Below are 23,199 nucleotides of genomic sequence, written 5' to 3'. Positions count from 1 at the left end.
TTTTGGCCGTAGCTGATTTTATACAATAAATTGCCAAGTATTTGGAAAAAATATCGTACATGGCCAGTATATATTTCATACCTCCTCTGGCCATGGGATAGGGACCTGCTACATCCACAGATACTAATTGAAGCGGCCTGAGTGGAACTATGGGATGTAGTTCAAATTTGGTGGATCTATTATAGTGTTTTGCTTTCTGACACATAACACAAGTCCTAACTGTTGCCTGAATCTGGTGTTTCATTCGGGGAAAGTAGCAGTATCTCGCCATGATTTCTGCACACTTCCCAATCCCTGCATGGCCCCATGCCAAGTGCGTGTGCCATATTATAACTTTTACCGACTGGTTAGGTATGCATACTGCCCAGCAGTCTTCTTTCGTGCTAAGTTTATGATACAAAATATTGTTCACAATCTTAAAAGCTTGCTCATCTCTATTGTTAGCACCCTTTTCAATATTATTAATGATTTTTTTCCACATCGGATCTGATTTCTGTAATTCAAACATATTTTTACATATATATAAAAAATCCTTCGTGTAAGTATTGTCACGCACTAAAAGCACTTTATACTCGGCGGATTGTTCTAACATTTCTGCTAACTCCGGTAATCCTACCGGCAGTCGCGACAGAGCATCCGCTATTATGTTATCTTGGCCTTTTATGTACATAATCTTTATTTGGTATTCTTGTAAGGTAAGCATCCATCTCCTCAGCCGGGTATGGAATAGCTTGCATGACATCAAAAAACTTAACGCCTGGTGGTCACCATACACTCTAATCTCCTTCCCCTGTAGATAGTAATTAAACTTTTTTACAGCCCAGACTACTGCAAGCGCTTCCAGTTCGGTTGCCGAGTAGGCTCTCTCGCAGCTAGTTAAAGTCCTACTGGCAAAGCCGATAATCTTTATTGTTGCCGGGTCGTTGCCTTCCTCCCACTGGAACAGGCACGCTCCCAAGCCATAGGAACACGAATCCGTCGCAAGACAAAAATCTTTTGACAGATCTGGGTGCTGCAAAATATTTGCATTCAGTAGGGCGGTTTTAATCGCTTCGAAAGCTTGTTGACATTTGTCAGTCCAAACCCACTGCAAATTTTTTCGTAGTAGATTTAGCAATGACGCGTCATTTAACAACTGATTAGGTACGAACCTTCTGAAAAAAGACGTAAGTCCAATGAACGCTTTCAATTGTCTCTTAGTGCGGGGGCTTGGAAATTCTCGGATCGCCTCTAGTTTTTTGTTGTCTGGGCTGATACCAAGTGATGTGATAAGATGGGCTAAAAATTTAATTTTATTTCGTCCGAATTTTGACTTTTATAAATTTGCTGTCACACCTGCTTGCTTAAATCTCTCTAGTACTCTATGCAGCAATTCCATATGTTCGTCCCAAGTAGCAGTAGCGATTACCAGATCATCAACATATACTGTGATTTTTTCTAACAAGTCTGGACCCAGTACCGTGTCTAGAGCAGTAATAAATACTCCAGCACTCACATTCAATCCGAAGGGAAGTACCTTGAATTGGTAACTTCGCCCTCCGAATATGAAAGCTGTGTACTTCCTTGATTCCGGTGTAAGTGGGATTTGCCAATACGAACTTTTAAGATCGACTGAGGTCAAGTACTGCACTCCATGAAATTTTTGTATCTGCTCATCTAAATTTTCTGGACGAGTCCGGACAGGTATAATAATTTTATTAATGTCCCTCGCATCTAACACTAGCCTGATTTTTCCATTGGCTTTCGCCACTGCTACAAGAGGACTACTGTATGGGGAGAAAGAGGGCTCAATGATATCCCACTCTAACATCTTCCAAATCTCTTTCGCCACTACTTCCCTCCTCGACCAAGGGATGGAGTAAGTTGCGCGCGCCCGCATCTCTTGGTCGTGCGGTAGCGTTCTCGCTTCCCACGCCCGGGTTCCCGGGTTCGATTCCCGGCGGGGTCAGGGATTTTCTCTGCCTCGTGATGGCTGGGTGTTGTGTGCTGTCCTTAGGTTAGTTAGGTTCAAGTAGTTTTAAGTTCTAGGGGACTTATGACCACAGCAGTTGAGTCCCATAGTGCTCAGAGCCATTTGAACCATTTAAGTTGCGCGACAGTATGTTTTGTGGGGCATCACCTCTATGTGATAGTGGTACCCTTTGACTATTCCTGGTCGGTCGGTAAATACTGTTGTGGCGTAACAAGCTCGCTACGCCACACTGAGAAGGAAGCCGAAAGGCACGCGTACACACACGCCGACTGGCGTCAAGTCTGGAACAGGATACGTTATGACTGCTATAAAGAAAATACGTAGCTTTGGAATATACTTAACTTTTAATGCTTCCTTTGGTACATCTCTCTTGACTATACAAATGAGACTCGTAAGATACATGCACTGATACAATTGGCGCCTTGCTAAGTCGTAGCCATTAACTTTGCTGAAGGCTATTCTAACTGTCTCTCGGCAAATGAGAGCAAAGGCTTCGTCAGTATAGTCGCTAGCAACGTCGTCGTACAACTGGGGCGAGTTCTCGTACGTCTCTCGAGACCTGCCATGTGGTGGCGCCCGGTCTGCGATCACACAGAGGCGACACGCGGGTCCGACATGTACTAATGGACCGCGGCCGATTTAAGCTACCACCTAGCAAGTGTGGTGTCTGGCAGTGACACCACAAATACCATGGTATATTCCGATAGCAGCTGCGTCAACTGTTGCTTTTGTGTGTCGTTTAAACCTTCAGATTCCTGCACTTTGGTTTGAAATGCCTCAACATTTGTTTCAAAATTTCGATCCTCTAAATTCGGGTAATAGAGGTCTGCTACATGTGAAAAATCATCGAGGTGTAGTACCCAGGGGTTCCTACAATTGATATTAATTCGATTACAACATGGCACAAGTACCTCCTTCGATTTCATCATAGACAACTCAATCCTCCTACCTTTATTAACTATGCTTAGTTTCCCCAAGGAGAGGTCTCTCACTGCGTCCCTCTCACGGAGAAAATCTACTCCCAGAATGCAGGCCACCTTTAATCCTTTAACAATGAGGAATGAGCTCACTATGGCTTCGCCCTCCTTACAAATCTCCACCTGCACCTGGTACTTAACTAATTGGCTCTGTGCACTTATGGCTCCAGACACCTTACAATTATTAACCGGGAAAGTCGGTATGCTACGTCCTTTCCCCAGTGCTTTAAACAACTCTATACTCATTACACTTACTGAGGCACCTGTGTCGATGATTATATTCACTGCAACATCATTGATTTTCGCTTCTATTACGGCTTGCACATTTTCGTTGTTATCCTTCTTACATTCGTGCGGTTCGTTCAGTAGATCTTTATCCATACTGATACCGTCGTTGTAGCGCAGCATACACATTCCAGGTATATTATTATCATTCGTGTTGCTCTCACTCCACCCCTCGGCCAACGATGGAGAGCATATCGAGGCCGATTCTAGTTTGTTGGATTGCTTGCTTGTGAGGTACTTGGACGGTTATTGTCCGCGACCTTCACTATGTGTACATTCTGATTTGCAGGCCGCCACGACTGCGCAATAGGCACGTTTTGCGGTGGTGGTCTGTTGTTGTCGTACCGGTCATTACCCTGTCTCTCTGGGCTTGTTCGCTGATTCTGATTCCAATTGCGATTACTGTCACTATAATTGCTATGCCACTGACCTCGCGCATTTTTCCAGCGGTTGGTCCCTGACATTCCGGATTCGTACCGGTCGTCAAATCGACGCTTTTTGTTATAGGTGGGTTGCCCATACCCGTTATGACTTCTACCATTATTATTATTTTGCGAATGCTCTTGCCGCTTGTTACCACCCCCACCATTTCAATGGGTGTGGTTTTGTGCACTATTATTTCTGTCATGTTTACACCCTAATCCATTATTCCGCGAGTGATCACACGCTGATTTTGCGTCTTCCTGGATCAAGTCTATTGAATCTAGAACAGACAGGAAGTGTTCCATGTCGCTCTCTGGTACGTGTATTAATTTCTCTTTGATATGAATGGGTAAATGTGATTTTAGGAGTCTTATTATGTCTCTTGGTGATATAGGCTCGTCCCAGTAGCGCGTTTTGTTTATATACTTTTCAAAATACCGTCTCAAATTCCCAAGACGGGGTGAGTACGGTTCGGGATTGTATACTTCTTTTCTTAGCCGCTCTTGTATACAAGGCGACCAATATTTCGACAGAAACGCCCTTTCGAACTGTTCATACGTCATGCAGCTGTCTGCTACTTCCGTAGCCCACAACGCTGCATTACCCTGAATGTATGACATTACGTATTGAATTTTCTGTGCTTCATTCCACACACTAGGCAAGATATTTTTAAAGCTTTTTATGAATACTACTGGGTGTACTGACTTCCGTTCAGTAGTAAATGTTTGAAACTGCCTATTTTTGATTAAACTTTCTTCAACTAATATTTTTGAACTATATGGGTTTGCTCCTGGGACATATGCTGTGTGCTCCGAACCGAAGCTACAGCTCTTCGCATTATCGCCTACAGATTCACCATTGTTGTGTCGCGTATAAGTTTGTGCGTTGCCGAAAACATTGGCTGTTGTCGACATAGTTTCATGTTCCAGATGTTTTCTGCTTTGTGCTAAACCCTTTTCCAAGTCGGATATCCGTTTACTCATATTCACTTGCCACTGCGGAATATCCTCACTGAGTATTTGTTTGATGGTTTGCACGTGATTCTGTACCTGACTATTTACTGCGGTACTGAATGATTCGGAATCTTTATCTACCATGGCGGCTTGTACCTTAGAATCAATATATTTGTCGATCTCACTCTCCTTCGCTTCTAACCATGAGTTGAATTCGGTTTCAATTTTGGTCGCTTGTTCGTTCCACTTCTGCTCTACAAGCTGTGTGGAATCTATTTCTAGCTTTTCTAATCGGTTGGCTAATACACCTATCTCGTCTACCCTGTTAGTGTTTGCTACTTGCAGGTTGTTGACCTGTACCGTCAACTCCTGCACGGCCTTAGGTATCGAGTCATAATTCTGTTTCATATCGGCAATCTCTTTTTTCATATTTTCTAACGATTGCACAAGTTGCTGGTCCCGCTCAGCTAACTGGCGATCCCTCTCAGCTTGCTGGGCAAGGAAGTTTTGTGTTAACTGGCTATCCCGCTCAGCTTGCTGCGCGAGAAAGATCTCAATTTTTTCATCCTTTTCAGCTTGTTGTTGTGCGAATTTTGACTGGTAATCCAGCACACGCTCTAATATCGCCTGAAGTGAATACCCGCCAGGCAGATTACCACTCTCTGGTTCCTGCTTTTCTGGGGTTGGTGCAATTTCTTTATCTACATCTCCTTGAGCACTAGTGGGCGGTGGCACCACTTCCTGTGCCCCTGCCCCCACATTTTCGCATATTATATCCTCAAAGAGAGTACTTGTACTGCTTAAGGTACCCGTTTCCACATTTCCTGCACTAACTAATGGCTGTTCCTCAGTATCCATATTGCTCGGACGTTGACTACGCAATTTAACCATATTCCTAAATTGCCTACTCGAACACAAAATCTGACAGTTTTGCCACTTGCACACAAAATACGTTAATTTATCTACACTACACTGCACACTAAGAATTACTATCTACCATCAACTTTGTCCTGTCATAAACACTAACATCAAACTACGCACACCACTAGCGATATGAGATCACTTCACTGGAGTTCAGCTTCTACAAACAGGACAACTACACTGTAGTCTTACCTTTAGTTTATTTGATTTCGGGGTTCGGCTGCCCCCGGATTATGTAGTCGTTACAGTTTCTCAGTACTATCAGGATCGTCTCCTCTGATCGCTTGCAGTAGTGCGTTTTTTCATGAAAGAGTGTTTGTACCTTATTTAATACATGGCATTAATCATGATACACATACATACATTTATCACTAAATACATACATATATACATATATAACAATAGACACTGAAAAGAGAGTACATAAAACAATTATTTTTGTGGCCACTGCAAATTCGTGCCCCACGTTGGGCGCCAGTTTCGCGTCGGTAGTTGTGTACTCTTTTCTGTTATTACTTGTTTGCTTTGTTTTGTTTTACTATTATTATTATTATTTGCGTAACAACGCATATATGAAAAGAGCCGCGAAATACCTTTTAGTAATGCTGTGCTATGAATTTCTTTAACATCATTACCTTTTAACAAAACAGAATATATTGAGTTCTTATTGTTCTGTATCTGGCCTTCTATTAAAGGAACATTTTTCGTGACTGTAACTCATTCTAAAAATCAACATATCTTCCCTACTTTATAGTTATTGAAAACGGAAATTACTTTGTTATGAATACTGATGTTACAGTTCGTATGATTGTTCGACAACAAAATTTTGCAGTGGATTTTGTCTCTCGGTAAAACACCATTCACTACCACGACTAGCACAAGAACATCAGACTCTTATTGAAAAAATACGTTTTCACTATAAAGGTTGCCAGACCAGAACCGAGCACAGCAAGATTCCTATTAGATTTTGAAGGTACATTATCTTATTTGTACTGTTAGTTACATATTATCAGCAGCCCGCGTCAACCTGCAACACATCATAAAATCTGCTGATCTGCACTGCAAGTCCGGAAGCTAAAAGAAATAATATTATTTTACTATTACTTTCCCTCCTCCTTGCGGTATGATAGATTATATTGGAAGTAGTTTGAATACGCCGCGGCAGCGGCTCTTTCGTTCGCCGCACAGCTCAGCACCACAGATAATATTTAAATACTGAAAAATGTCTCAACAGGATGGGATAGTAGGCAAGCAAGCTATAACAATTAATAATGCAAGTTTTCATTTAAATAACTCTATTCAAACATTTAAATATGTTAACTGTTACACACCTTTAAGAATACATACGTAATGGCGTACATCTCTTAGTCTTGACAAAAGAATGCTACGCTAGCGTACAATACAACGTCACAGGATATCCTACTCGCTCAACTCCAAGAAGACTACTACAGAGAAATTAATGTTCATCATGTATTATATACTATTCACATCTTCTACTCTTTGTTTGATATTTATCGTCGGTGGCGGTTTCATTACTCGCCGACACAGATATTCTCTAAAATAAGTAATAAAAAATACATAATTTTATACAATAACAAATATAATACATATGATTTACTCGTTACTACCTAATATGTTTTTTTTTCTACTAGACGTTACAGCCCCCCACTACGTTGCCTTGGTTCAAGCAGGTGATTCCTGGCAGCTAACACCAGGAATGATGAGTTGATGTGAGTTTCTCCCGGTTGCTAGTACCTAAAATACTCGAAATGCTGGCTGTCTTTGGATGCTTCCACCAAGATGGTGTGCCTCGCGGTCGATGCTTGTGAGGGTGGCTGCTCCGGCTGCTTCCACCAGGACACTGCATCTCGTGGTCGTGGATGTCTGCTGTCCCGGCTGCTTACATCAGGTTACTGCGTGTTGTGATCGTTGCTCGCCAGCCAGAAAATGAATGCAATATCCTCCATTGCACTCACTTCCACTCCTCTCATTTGTGCGGCAACCAGTGCCTATAACTGCATTTCGTCAACTCTCTTGGTGTCTCTCTCTTTTCTCATGAGCTTTGCTCCTTGCGAATTTATGCTCACACACAATGTACTGGTAGCCACATGTGGCGTCGCTCCCCTTGCTATGTTATTACTTAAACATGCAACATCAGTACATGTGGTACCTAACACGCGTTTGACAAAACATTCAATCAGTTAAATATCGCAGGTCAGCTTGACCACTTCAGATTCCTTTTCCACGGGGGTGGGGTGGCGGGAATGCTACAAATAACTTGAGTTACTTCAATGAAATAGTTAGAATAACTTCCTGCGAACTCGGAAGTAGAGAGAGTCATTACTTAAATCATTTTACATATTACTAGTCCACATTGTTTCTTTGTCTTCCCGAAAATAACAACTGGAGTATTATCTCTGCCCTTGCCCTTAAATATCGATCGCTGATTCACTCCCGACTTCAACAACTCCAAATTTTCAACAACACTAGATCATAATGAAAATCGGTTTCCTGATGATGAAATCAGATTCAAATTCAAATTATTATTGCACATTTGCATTCAATTAAACTGAATCATTATGAATAAATAAATAATTTCTTACTTCCGCAAATGCATTTTATTGCAGTACCAGTTTTACATTAACACTGATGTTAGTTGTATTAGGTCAAGACAAGAACTAACTAATCATCATCACATTATCTGTTTGCAACATTGAAAATCCATTAACTTGTTTGTTAAAGACAGTTAAAAAATTTAATTTAGTATAAATCAGAGGGCAATAACATATTCTGAAAGAACCTTCTTATGTGCAATGGCTTTCACTTAGTGAACCACAGGAGTCAGTTTTCGGCTTGGGAGCGGCACAGAAGATGCTGCCGGTGTGTGCTCTTCCTTGACATGAGACAGATACAAAAACCGATTCAAATACAAATTTCAAAACCACATAAATAACATAGAGAATAATCGTATTAAATATTTATTATCAGATATGTTAAATAAATATAATGTATTATTACCTGCAAACTGAGTGGCAGGAGATATGATGTAACTATCTTGACATTTGGCTTCACTACATTGTCGATCGTGTATGGCTGTCATAACACTTGCACTAAGTATAGAAACGAAAATGGCAGATCCTGGGATACTGAGCCACCCTTGGTGGGTCATGTTACATGACCAATGTATAAAATATTACTGGTCCAGGTGCCCAAACTTGAAACAATTTCCAATCTGATGTCACAGTGTAAATGACTACCACTACTGCTGGGATAGAAGAAAAAGGATTAAGTCCGTATTTCAAAATGTATTACACAAGGGATAGCCCCTCAGTCCCCTTTCATAATCTCTGGATGCACTGGTCGTGAATTTTGCCTTTTGTTAGCTGAGCACTATGGTCAGCGATATCACTGCATGCTATTTCCAATATCAAAGTGTTGGACAGGGCCAACCAGACGGACAGCCACATGGAGCCACAAAATCCCTACGGTAAGCCATCTGGCGTGAAGTGCACTCCACTAACTCCCAATGAACGAACCACGGTACACATCGACCAAATTGAAAAATTAAGATGTATTAGAAAATCTAATAGCTGCATTTTCCACTACTAGTACATTGTTTAACATGGCACTACAGTCACCCAGACGACAGCTCTAACCTCACAGCCCATGCAACTCAAGTTGCAATAGTGGGGCAATTTGCAAATGCAAGCAGCACATACGTTCCAGACATGTTGAAAAAGTCTGGGAAACTGTGGTTTTTGTTATCATTTTACTATAGCTTGGATGATACTTGTTACAAGTGTGTTCTAACATGTAAATGTTTGTAGTGATGTGTTATGTAGTCTCTACTATGTAGCAGAAAACTTATCAATTTATCGCTATATTCTTGCTTCATATGAAATATTCAAACTGCAAAATTCATTTGAAATATTTCAGAGTAGCTTTCATAAGATCAAAATTCTTACAGGCTTGAATAACTTTTCTCTATAGTCGAACATGTTTCAATGGGCTACAACATAGCAAGACTGTAAAATTTCTTCAAGTTTACTTGTGTAATCATTTGACATAACCTCTACTGACATTGGCTACCCTGAACAACAGTAGGCCTCCTGCACATGCACCTTTGTTGAAGGAATCGTACTGGCATTTCACGGAAACTATTGAGAATGCCTATGGAAGTGTGTAAGTTCCGATATACCAATCTCATTATCCCCTCATTGAAATACATGAAAACTTTTCACATGTTCCTGTTGCCCTCAGGTTCCTGAACTGTCAGCATTTAGAAATTCGCTAGTAATGTTACGAGTAAATATCTTTTGTATGACGTCAAATAATTACAGTTTTTATTAACAATCGTATAAAAACCACTAAAAAATTCAGTGCTGGTCTCAGCATGAGATCGTTTTCCGTTTATAGTAGAGACGATCTGAGTTAAACGTTTTGTCTAAATCAGTATCAAATTCCTATGACATCATGGCATAGCTACAGACAAAGTCAGTTTAGGTCAAAAATGAAGTGCTGTCCTGAACTTTACATCACTGTTTCTGTGTAGGAAGGATGGATGGAGTTTAATACTACTACTACTACTACTACTACTACTGCTACTACTTCTATAGGAACCTACTTAAATCTGTAGCATGAATCTAGTGATACTACCATAATGAACTCAGTATGGAACCTACTATTGATTTTATGTAATGACTGTACTATCACAAGAACAATTAGTACTCTACCAGATGCACCATATTAAGCACACATCTTTATGAATTAATATAGCACATTCTACAACACAAGCATCCTTTAACTGTTTGTGGTACTAGACCCTAATCGTGCTACATTGGTTTGAAGAGCGTTCACACTGGTATCTTAGCCTCAAATTCGTCTGATCTGAACACATGTGGACACTATTTGATATCAGCTCTATACCCACATTATATATGAAATGTGTAAAGATGTAATGTCAGATACCTGTGGATTCCTGGAAGAATATGTTGTAACGTAGTCGATCTGTCTATAAAACTAAGCAGTTGTGTGAAGTGCAGTGTAATTTGTAACAGCAGTAGGTCCACACACAGAGTCATATTTTTTTCCAGATAACTAGATATGTTTTCCCTGACTGTGAATGAGACTCTTACAGCTAACAGTTCTTGCAACTACTTTTCACAATGGTGCCTGGTTTAAAACAGTGCGTTTTGTAACAAGAAGCAAACTTGTTATTGCTTATGTAATAATGTAGCCAGAACATCCAGAAACTTCATACTGCTAAGCGCGAGTATTGCTATACAAAGTTACATTGCAAGCTGCCTGTGACGTAGCTGTATGTATGTTATGTGGAAAATGCCATGTGGCTACATAGTACTTAAAGGTCTGTGTCGTAAGATGTAACGTCTAGTAGAAAAAAAAACATATCATGTAGTAACGAGTAAATCATATGTATTATATTTGTTATTGTATAAAATTATGTATTTTTTTATTATTTATTTTAGAGAATATCTGTGTCGGCGAGTAATGAAACCGCCACAGAAGATAAATATCAAACAAAGAGTAGAATAGGTGATTAGTATATAATACATGACGAACATTAATTTCTCTGTAGTAGTCTTCTTCTTCTTGGAGTTCAGCGAGTAGGATATCCTGTGACGTTGTATTGTACGCTAGCGTAGCATTCTTTTGTCAAGACTAAGAGATGTACGCCATTACGTATGCATTCTTAAAGGTGTGTAACAGTTAAAATATTTAAATGTTTGAATAGAGTTATTTAAATGAAAACTTGCATTATTAATTGTTATAGCTTGCTTGCCTACTATCCCATCCTGTTGAGACATTTTTCAGTATTTAAATATTATCTGTGGTGCTGAGCTGTGCGGCGAACGAAAGAGCCGCTGCCGCGGCGTATTCAAACTACTTCCAATATAATCTATCATACCGCAAGGAAGAGGGAAAGTAATAGTAAAATAATATTATTTCTTTTAGCTTCCGGACTTGCAGTGCAGATCAGCAGATTTTATGATGTGTTGCAGGTTGACGCGGGCTGCTGATAATATGTAACTAACAGTACAAATAAGATAATGTACCTTCAAAATCTAATAGGAATCTTGCTGTGCTCGGTTCTGGTCTGGCAACCTTTATAGTGAAAACGTATTTTTTCAATAAGAGTCTCATGTTCTTGTGCTAGTCGTGGTACTGAATGATGTTTTACCGAGAAACAAAATCCACTGCAAAATTTTGTTGTTGAACAATCATACGAACTGTAACATCAGTATTCATAACAAAGTAATTTCCATTTTCAATAACTATAAAGTGGGGAAGATATGTTGATTTTTAGAATGAGTTACAGTCACGAAAAAATGTTCCTTTAATAGAAGGCCAGATACAGAACAATAAGATCTCAATATATTCTGTTTTGTTAAAAGGTAATGATGATAAAGAAATTCATAGCACAGCCTTACTAAATGGTACTTCGCGGCTCTTTTCATATATGCGTTGTTACGCAAATAATAATAATAATAATAGTAAAACAAAACAAAGCAAACAAGTAATAACAGAAAGAGTAAACACACAACTACCGACGCGAAAAAGACCAACACCGTCCTGCTCTGTTGATTTTACTTTAATTTATAAACCTAGGTTCTATTTGAAGACTGTGGAATCACCGTCACCACATTAACGTTGCGAGGTCTGCATTGTCACATGGGTTGGAAATTAACTGGAAACATATTATCCGAATGCGTGTCCGTTTAGTAAGTGAAATTATGGTTTGCTATTCAGAAAACACACGTTCTAGGGCCTTTCAATCTTTCAGAGTCTTATCCAATCCATGTAACACAGCTTCACGACTCTTGATTGTGTCGAAGAGTGGTGGACGAACACACAATGAAACAGGGGATTTTGTCTTCAGAATTTGCGTAAAACAGAACAAACCATGAACTAACAATACTTAAGCAAGATAAATGCATATGTGCTTCAGTTCCGGCTCTAATTTCGCCTGACTTGGCGCTCCTTACATGAAATGTCTGTTAGAGGCTATAAATAGTTGTGCAGTCTACCTCATATGTATGTTCGCCATCCTTTCTCAAAATCGTTGGAATCTAAAACTTAGTGCCACAATGTTTTTTCATGTAAATCGTCTGCATTATTGTTCTATAACTGAACAAGAATCCCATGGCTCGCTTTAGTGTTACTGGTACTATAGCTCGTAGGTTTTTGTACATATGACGACGACCGTGTTCCGATTTCTGTACACCAAATCAGGGAGAGTCTAAACCAACACACATACAGCTTATTAGGGGTATAAGTGCAGATATTGTGAACATCTGTACCTTAATACGTACTCACATCAGTGCTTTAGCCTTTTTTCCTGTGCACCTAACAGTCTACCTGCGCACATGACACACAATGTACAACCTGATGTTTTCTCTACGTTAGTAATTGCACCACTAGGTAGACTATTCCTGTCAGTATAGACTACCATTGTGCATAAATAAGTCCATACTTCAAAACCTTGTCTGCTGTCCAGTGGAAAATAAGGATTAATGGCTTGCTCTTGCTACATGTGCTTGCAGATACTAACAACCTAAAATCTTTCTACTCTTAATAGGTATAATTGTTGGTCTGCAAATGAAATGTTGTTGAGCACAATGTTTTCAGTCGGCCATCTTGTTTCTGTACCCCACTTGGCTCGAAAACACGACTGCAAGTCGATCTTTACTCCCATTTCGGTGTAAGAAAATAGGACCTCAAATTATGTGCCACAGTGTTATTTCCACATCTAACACCATCAGTCATAATCTCCGATACAGGTCGTTGGGAAAAGAATTGCAGCCAGCAGGTGAAAGGCTTGCTGTACTACTACGAGTCTCAGGAGTAGTAATGTCTTTGGATATGCAGCCAGCAGGTGAAAGGCTTACTGTATTACTACTAGTCTCAGGAGTAGTAATATCTTTGGACAAGGTTGGAAATGGAGTAAAGTTGGACCTCTGATCATGGGTGAAAATTCGATATTCGGATCAAAAGTAGAATTCCACTTTAAAGAAAGATTGTATTATTTATGAAAATATATAAATATTGATTCTGTGAGAGTCCAAAGAAGTAATGCCTCCGAATTATTTATGTGGATACACTTAAGGCATTTAAAACAAAACAGATTTTGTTAACATTCTACATCTTTATTCTTTATCTTTACATACTGACTTCTCAGCATAGTCACTATGGCGACATATACATTTCCCCCAACGAGAGAGGAGTTTGTTGGTACTGTCTCTGTAGAATGTCTCATTTTGTTCATGGAGCCACCACCTCATCTCCAGTTGCAACAGTTAATCACTATCAAACTGAAGTCGTCGAAGGTTTTGTTTAAGTTTTGGAAACAAATGAGAAACCGATGGGGCCAAATTTGGACTGTTTGGAGAATGACTGGTGAGAGTGAACGCAAGGCATCAGTTTGTTACACATGTCGCAGCAATCGTGTGTGGTCTGACATTGTCATGCTGAAGGAGGTGATGCTTCATGTATGGACATACTATTAGAACTCGTGCTTCAAGCTTTCTGGTGGATTATGTCACGCTGTTTCTCACGCATCATCATAGTAACGTTACACACCACCACGATACACACTGCAGTTGGAGGCCTCTAGTGGCGAAGGGTTGCAAATTGCGCAAGCGAAGCGGGACAGTTGTCTGAGTAAAATGCATGACATGTAATACCTTAACTGATATTGGGGACACAAGAAAAAATTTTAAAGTGTTACTTTTCAGCATATCTCTCAGTTCATTGACACTACTGGTGTAGCTTACAGGTTAAAGCAAACTTGGCGACGACTGTCATTCCATTTGGAACAAGCCAGAGTGGACCAGCAAATTAAGTCTCCCAGAGCGATTTCCACGTCTAAATTGTTTGTACTATTGCTCTACCAGTACCAAGCGCACATGGCTCAGTTTATTGACACAGTTGGTAAAACTTACAGGTTGAAATACACTTGGGACTTCAGACGTTGCTTCAGACCCTCAAATGAAGATTCAAAATGTTATTTTCATCTCTTACACATCTCATTCATAATCTCCAAACACGGGAGAAACCTGCAATGCAGTTTCTCACTTACACTGTATATTTTCGTAATATACAAATGTGACTGCAAAAACTGCAACACTTCACCTACCCAAGCACAATTTTACGGGGGAAGAAGATAATTTCACATGGGCTTTTTATTACTTTCGATCTTTAAGCTGCTTGAGATTATGTTACTGGTAATTCAAAGACAGGGAAGCTGTGGGCGACATTGATCGGAACTATGGTGTCAGGGCCTTTTAAGTGTTTACAGATGGTATCTCCATTTCTAATAACAATTAACTATTAAGTAATATCAAGAGCTAACTCCAAGACAACATTTATTACACTTTTGGCTACCAGCATCACATTTCCTGCAGTTTAGTACAGAAAGCGTACTAAAAAGGCACATTTTGAAGAAATCTTTAATTCACTGTATGACTTAAATTGTGTACACTCGTAATAAACAACTACAGAAAGCACCAAATACTGTAAACAGGAATTGTTAAAAGGCATAGAACTTCACTGCTAGTCGCTGGATTCGAATGTGGGTACTCTGCTGGGCGTGGGGAAGAGGATGGCTCCTGAGGACAGAACAACAACATCTGCAATACACTGGTTGTGGGCCCTCTGGGTGAGGTTTGCTTCCGCTCGTAATATTCTTGGCGGAGACGAACGTGGCCGGCTGACTCTCTCAAACGCGCTGCTGCGGCGACTGTAACTGCACTGGCACAGCAGTGGGGCAGGTGAGTGTGCTGTCTCAGCGACCACCACAGTTGCGGCTGCCTGGCATTGGTGGGCCAACGTCCCCAGCTCTGGCCCCGGTCACGTGGTTTGTGTAGATAGCGTCCCTGGGCGATGGCGACAGTGCGTTACCACAACGCTCCCCAAGCGATGACTACCATGAGAGTGGGCTGCCTGTTGACGGCATCCGACGACAGTTACAGGAGCTGCGTACTCTGTTGCCTGCTAGGTGACAACCTCCATTGCGACAGTGACTAATACGATGACTGCAATGGCAGTGACGACACCAAACTGGTGGCGGAGCTAAGTAACACAGGCTTTCCGTCACCCCAAAGTCACACGGCAGTCGATGATGACGAACTGGATACCGATCCTTAAATATGGCTTTATGCCGCTGAAGTCTGCGGTTCTTCTTCCCCAGTAGGTAGGTGGAATACTTTGGTGTTGCTCGGCTGGTACAACTGACCCGATTGCAGCCCTTGATGTAGACATTGTGGCGTGCAGCGAGCTAGCCGATGATACAGAGTTCTGCTTTGTGTTGCTTAACGCGGCGCTCCGCCGATCCACTTACGTTACGGTATCGTACCACTGAACTGCGCAACGGAATGTAACACGTATGCGACTTCTGGCTTCCAGTTTTCACTCAGATTTTAACTAACTTAATTTCTTTACTTATTCTAACCTCTACAAACAACCTGATGGGTTCATAAAGACTTAGGTCTACATGACAGCTGCTTGATTTGCCTCAGTCAGTCGGTAACAGAAAACTATCAGTGACGTCACAAAAACATCACTACTTCATCACATGAACTCTGACACACCACGGATGCTTCTCCATATTTTAAAGCATTTGTGAATAGTACTTTAATTTTACTACTTTAAGTAACGAATGGTCACTAAGCCCAGATTCTCCATTAGTTTTAAATCCTACTGTTGGGTTTGCTGTTGCTAATTTCGCAATTTTGGGACTCCCACATTTAGATACAATGCAGATACCCTTGTTAAGCAGACTCATATGGGAGTGGAGGTTTGTGAACTGTTGTCTTTTAATGTGTCTTGGTTCCACCATTCAGCGAGTATTCGAAGAGATGGAGTCAGTACATGCTGCTGTCAGTAAATGGCTGGTTCAAATGGCTCTGAGCACTATGGGACTTAACATCTATGGTCATCAGTCCCCTGGAACTTAGAACTACTTAAACCTAACTAACCTAAGGACACCACACAACACCCAGTCATCACGGTCAGTAAATGTCTCGTGGCCCCAGTCATATACATATTTCTCCGTATACTGTGTTCAACAAATCTGAAAGAACTGTTTCATCATCTCCAATGGCTTGTTGTTTTTCCAATAGTTGTTCCCATTCTTCCTCCAATATAACAAACTTCGTCACTCAGCGCAGTCTGTGTTTTGTTGAATTTCACGTCTTTCATTCTTTTGTGCACACATAACACATTAACTACACTTAAAAGACTATGTTCTTTAAAAGAAAATGTTTCAGTCTGTTGGGCATATTGCTTCTTCTTCTTCTTCTGAAGCAGTTGGCAACAAACATCATTCATGGGAACCAAAACTAATTCGTAAATATCTGTGTTTCGAATTGTCACAGAGAACAGTGTCCTGGGTTGAGAAACGCATTTTGTCCATGCTGAAGTTTGTGTTAATAATTTTTGCATAGTTTACACGTAAGTAATCAAAAGTATAGGCAGACAAAACTTGGGTATAATATTTTTTCAGTATGGAATGCCTGGAAGGTGTAGCTGTACATCAGCAGACTCTCATGCATTCTCATTGCCCCATCAGACAGACGGCAGAACACTGGTAACATAACGCAGCAACTGTTCCGTAATATGTCTGGTAGTTTCCACCTCATATAAATGATTGTCATAGATTACATTGGAACACACCTCTTTCACAGAATCAAACACTTTATCCATTCAGTAGTTGATAATCATAGCTTCCAGTCTGGTAACACCATAGACGTTAGCCAAGGTAAATGAAAATTTTTCATAGACACATGCCACGGCACTTTGTGGAATAGATAAGATGGTTCTCGATACCACTGTTCACTCATGAGTTTGTTATCTGACTTTTAAATAACTTACGTATCTTTATTCTACAATTGGATCACATCCTAGCTAAATTGCATATCCCAACCATTATATCATTGATCGCAACCTTGTTGCAGTTTCCTTCGTAGTCTTGCGGCAAACATAAGTCATGGTTGCATGTTTCATAATCAATCGTTCCCATTTTATTAAAAACCATAACAAAAGCTTGTGTTAAATCCAGATCAATAAGGTTCCAGTTCTCTACTCTGATTTGCTGCAATATTCCAGGAGGTCTTTATGGATAACTAATCACGATGATAACTATTAAATACACCACACATTTCCTCCAGTGAGATTACAGACTGTCCCTTACTTTAAGTGCCTCTTGAGAGTCAACTAGTACAGCTACACTACTGGCCATTAAAATTGCTACACCACGAAGATTACGTGCTACAAACGCGAAATTTAACCGATGGGAAGAAGATGCTGTGATATGCAAATGATTAGCTTTTCAGAGCATTCACACTAGGTTGGCGCCGGTGGTGACACCTACAACGTTGTAATATTTCTACATGATTTTGCTATGCTGAAATCGGTGCTAATATACAATGAAACCGGGTTACAAGCCGTGAGCTGTCTGGGGAAGTTAATCTTGCATTACTAAGCAACTGTTTCTGCTGGTAACTAGTCTAGGTTTACCACATTACCAATCAGACTAACATTGATTATAGTCTTTTACAGTCATACAACAACCGGTAATATATCTATATATAAAAAAGGAGAATTTAAATAAAAAGAAAGAAATCAGTTTATATTTGCAAATTTATTTTAAGATTGATCATTGAAATTTCAGCATATTATACGTGAGTTATACTGAGCTGGTGCCTTATTTACGATTGTGAAAATGTGAGATTGGAATCTTAAGGAACACATAAAATGTGGAGCCAAGATTGGGAGACTGGATACAACACTGCATTCATAAAACAACACACAAAGAACATTGAAACACATGCAGGAGAAAGTTAACCACAACCAACAGATTCAAATTTTCAGTCAAAGAAATTACGTTCATAGCACAATCCTGTCCGTCATGTAATTACCACACACTGGTATACTAAATTCATATTAACTCTTTGTGAAATCTTCCCAAGAAGAATAGCTGAGGGCTACTTTGATGATTACACCACATGCTTCACGTGGTCAACTTGGTTTACACAAAGCGTATAACTCCACAATAATTTAGATAGTAAAAATAAATTAGATCGAAAAGCAATTGACAAAAGAAAAACCTTGAACTGGTTACTAACGTCTTACTGTTAACCTGACGGGTCAAACAGTTATATAAGCACGTGGTACTGGTCTCGCAAAGTACACCCCACGTGGGTTGCCGGCCGAAGTGGCCGTGCGGTTAAAGGCGCTGCAGTCTGGAACCGCAAGACCGCTACGGTCGCAGGTTCGAATCCTGCCTCGGGCATGGTTGTTTGTGATGTCATTAGGTTAGTTAGGTTTAACTAGTTCTAAGTTCTAGGGGACTAATGACCTCAGCAGTTGAGTCCCATAGTGCTCAGAGCCATTTGAACCCACGTGGGTTGAACATAAAGAAAAGTTGCTATATTGAAAATATTGTTAAGACGAGACGTTATAATCACACAAGCATTCGCATTTAAGATTGATCTTAGTTAGAGTTACTGACCAACACGTGGTTCCACTTTACTCACAAAGTAATGACAAAGCAACTACCGCAAAATAATCTGAACTTGACACGAGAATTACACTCCGCTGCAATTTAAGATAGCATTAGATATTTTAGAGCTAAACCTGAAATAACGGTGATTAAACTCTCAGTTAGGCTGAACTTAACAAATCCATTGTCCTACGGACTTAGCAGACACGCGCTTAGCCGGAGATCTTACCATTTCAGACGCTCGCCACCGCCAGACTGCAACTGCCTACCACTGGACTGCAACTGCCTACTGCTGGACTGCAACTGCCTACTGCTGGACTGCAACTGCCACTACCCGCGTGCTTCCCTGAGGGTCGCTCACAAAGACAAACCGAAGGGGCCAGAGGGGCAGCTTCCTATACCAACATGACAAGGGACGGACCGGACCATACTAAGAATAGAAACCTCTTTGCTTTTAGGAACCGTAGCTACCTGTTCCGACGTTGGTCCTACTGTTCTCTAGCAGACAGCCTTGTCTGCTACCCTCAAGCATGCAACTACAAACGCATTTGATCATTCATCCTCTCACACAGAAGGGAAGGGGGATGACAGTATCTTATCATATACAGTATATAACAGAAAGAGGATGTAGGTTCCGTATGAGACTGTGTGACATGAATTACATATAAGAATTACATATAAACTGTGCTTTAAAGTGTAGTAGTGTGACAGATCGTTCTTGTTTACGTGTAAAAGTAACACGTTCCACTACTCAGTCTCCTCCCAGATAGTCAGAAACGCCACCGTAAATTTAGAAGAGGAATTTATGCCGTAAATGGCAACAGATTTAAGAAATTAAACATGAAAGGAATCCAACAGAGACCTTTCATAACCCCAACGCTCCGGGAAAAGACTGTGCAGGGAATTTTCTGGCCATGCTAGGACATTCCCAAGCAGGCTTCTCACACCCTACTTAAACCAAAAGTGTAAAGAAAAGGCAAAAGGTCACCAGCTACTTGGTAAAACACAATAATTTCAAACATCTTTACAATCTACCAATTTCAAAGAGAGAAAAAAAACACAATCTGTAACACCTATTTAAAAGATCGTGTAGACCTAATTCGGTCAGCAAGTAAAAACAATGGTTCCTGTGTCATTAATATGAAAACAATTTCTGGTTGTTACCCTTATGGAGTTCACCAGTATTTGCTCATTGCAAGAGCCAACTGATCACAGGCAGATTTATGACTGTTTATTAACAAGCAAAATTTATGAAAATAGCAAAGGTGCCACAGCAATTAAAAAAAAAACGTGAAATAACATCAGTATTATAAAGCAGAACATTACAATGCACAATCCGCAAAAGCAAAAAAAATATATATATATAAGAGAAAAAACATGTTTTACAAAGCGGTTATCGCAAAAAAATTCTATATCTTATAAAACTAATAATCTGTAGAATTATCCTAACTATGTGGCACTACTTTAATCACTCTACAATATTTCAGTTAGTTAGCAAACAATGATCACTGTGTCGTTATACTGAAACTACAATAATTGTGTGATTGTTACCCTTAAGGGGTTCCTCACAATAAATATGCCCCATGCAAAGGCTAATCGATCACAGTCCAATGAGAATGAATAGCAATCTGACTGATAAACGAAGCAATGCCACTGCAATGAGTTTACGAAACAAAATATCACAAATCTAATACATAATACAAGAACAAACATTGATCAATAAAACAGTACAATAGTCAACATCTAAAACAAAACACCAATAAATAAAACACCTGCAAAATACAAGAGTCAAAGTTTAAAAAAAATATAGAACACCTGCAAAATACAAGAGTCAAAGTTTAAAAAAAATATAGAACACCTGCAAAATACAAGAGTCAGAGTTTAATAAACACCAATAAATCGAGTCTCTGCAAAACACACGAGTCAAAGTTTCTGTGACAGAAACACACGTATATGCATTGAACTAAGAACCGTATAATCACTGTTCACTGACACACTCACTAGTTCCACTGTTCCGAGGCACAATATAAGGGGTGGGGGAGGGGGGTTCGTCACCGCAGCTGTCAGTAGGGATTTTTGTCCATCTGTTGCGTGCAATCCCGCCATCTCTGCCCTCTCATGAAGTCTCTCCCGTGTCACGTACATCTCGATTTGGTTCCATGTTTGTGTTGTCAAATTCGTGCCGTATCCCCGTTTGACACGCCAGGTTGATATTGTTAGGCAAGGATGACACTTCAATGGCTCTTCTTTTGTGCCACCCTTAGCGACCAGAGAACATCGAACCATGATTTACTGTCGTTTGACGGTGGGCATCCGTCAGGAGATGTTGATAGGCGTCGTTGAAGTCTGCCAGTTTCTCTGGACAGTATGTGTCAAAAGGCTCCACGCCCTTTGTGTTGTTACATTCTTGAGTTATCCTCAATTGGCTCGCCGGTTTGATATTCCTGGGCAAGGATGGCACTTAGTGGCTCTTCTTTTGTGCCACCCTTAGCGACCAGAGAACATCGAACCATGATTTACTGTCGCTTGACAGTAGGCATCCTTCAGGAAATGTCGATAGGCGTCGTTGACGTCTGCAAGTTTCTCTGGACAGTACCTGTCAAAAGGCTCCACGCCCCTTGTTTTGTTTCACCGCGGCCGTCTCGTCACGGTCGCGTGCGTGTGGTGCATTGCCAGCAGATGGATTTCTGCACGGTGGACCGCTTGCCCATCTCAGGTCATTGCCTTCCGGAAGGGTCGCGCGGGGCGGCCGCCCATTAGCTCCAGGTACAAGGGAAAGTGTTTGCCGGAGCCCTTCTTTTGTTGTCGGCCGCGCTCCCAAAGTGTCCCGGTTGACAGCGTGTCCCGCTGGGAAACCCGCCAGTTTACAACTAGTCCGGCTGCTCCCGCTGTCTCTTAAGAGTTTAGCCGGTTCGCTTTCACGTTCACAACTGCATATAAAGACATTGTTCATCATAGTTATGTGATTATAAAATGTCATACATAATACCACTTAGTATTGTCTTTCACAATTTTTTAGAACAAACGTGAGACTTAATTATTTTTTTAATAAAGAATTAGATGAATCGACAATATAAAATAAAATTTAAATGACTTGACAATGTAAAAAAAATAAAAGTGAAATGACTTGACAATGTAAAAAAATTAAAATTAAATGAACTGACAATATAATATTTAAATCCACATCACTAATGTGGTTCACTTACGTTTTAATAAATCAAATGCTACTTATTAATTCACTAAAATGAATAGGATTATGCGTTGTGCAAGTATAGGTCAGGACAGCATAGGGTTCACATGTTATTTACACACACACATGCACACCTGTTGTCTATTCTACAAACTAACTACCCATAAACATGCATTACTCATAATTCTACTTCTATCCACTCCTAGTTAAGCCCACAAGCTACTCCAATTCTATTTCAACACCGTGTATATACCACTACAGCAATGTTCTAACTCGCCCTCTTCTTGACACTCGCGGCATACGTCTTGTCATATAATGAATATGGAGACTTTCCTTAAACATACACATTAAAAAGAACAATGGTTATTTGCACACCAAAACATTTATACCAGTACACACACCTGAAAAGAGACTCGCAATTATACATTTATCATACTCATATATTCACACATAAAACAGTAAGAAAATTTCATCTAAAATTACGTTATCACAAGAATTAATCACACAGATGGCTCTGAGAAGGTTAAAATGTCTGCACTATACAAGTTATACTACATTTTCTTACCCATTTTGCTGCGATTTCGTTCCTTCTTTAAGTTACCTTTCGCTTCCAAATCAGTTATTTCGCCTGTGGTGGTTATTCTGGATTCATTTCTCATGAATGGCAAAATTGTGGTCACCTCTATTCTGTAAAACAGTATCATCTTAACATATTGAACTTACAACAGACACAAAAGATTCGAATCCTCCTGTAGTTTAAATGACAAATGTTTTGCTTCATCCTTATTACCTTAAACCAAGCTTTCCTTCGATCCTATAATCAAAATTATTTAGTCATCCTCTACCTTCAAGAGGGAAACTTCCTCAGTACAAATCATATAGGCTGCAGTGCATCCCGCACCAGCGAAAACAATAAGCTGCAATGCTCACAGCATCCGCAAAACACATAAACGTCGCTT

This window comes from Schistocerca nitens, chromosome 4 (genome assembly GCF_023898315.1).
Source record: "Schistocerca nitens isolate TAMUIC-IGC-003100 chromosome 4, iqSchNite1.1, whole genome shotgun sequence".
In the NCBI taxonomy this organism is placed as follows: Eukaryota; Metazoa; Arthropoda; class Insecta; order Orthoptera; family Acrididae; genus Schistocerca; species Schistocerca nitens.
Note: the sequence above shows the minus strand (reverse complement) of the source record.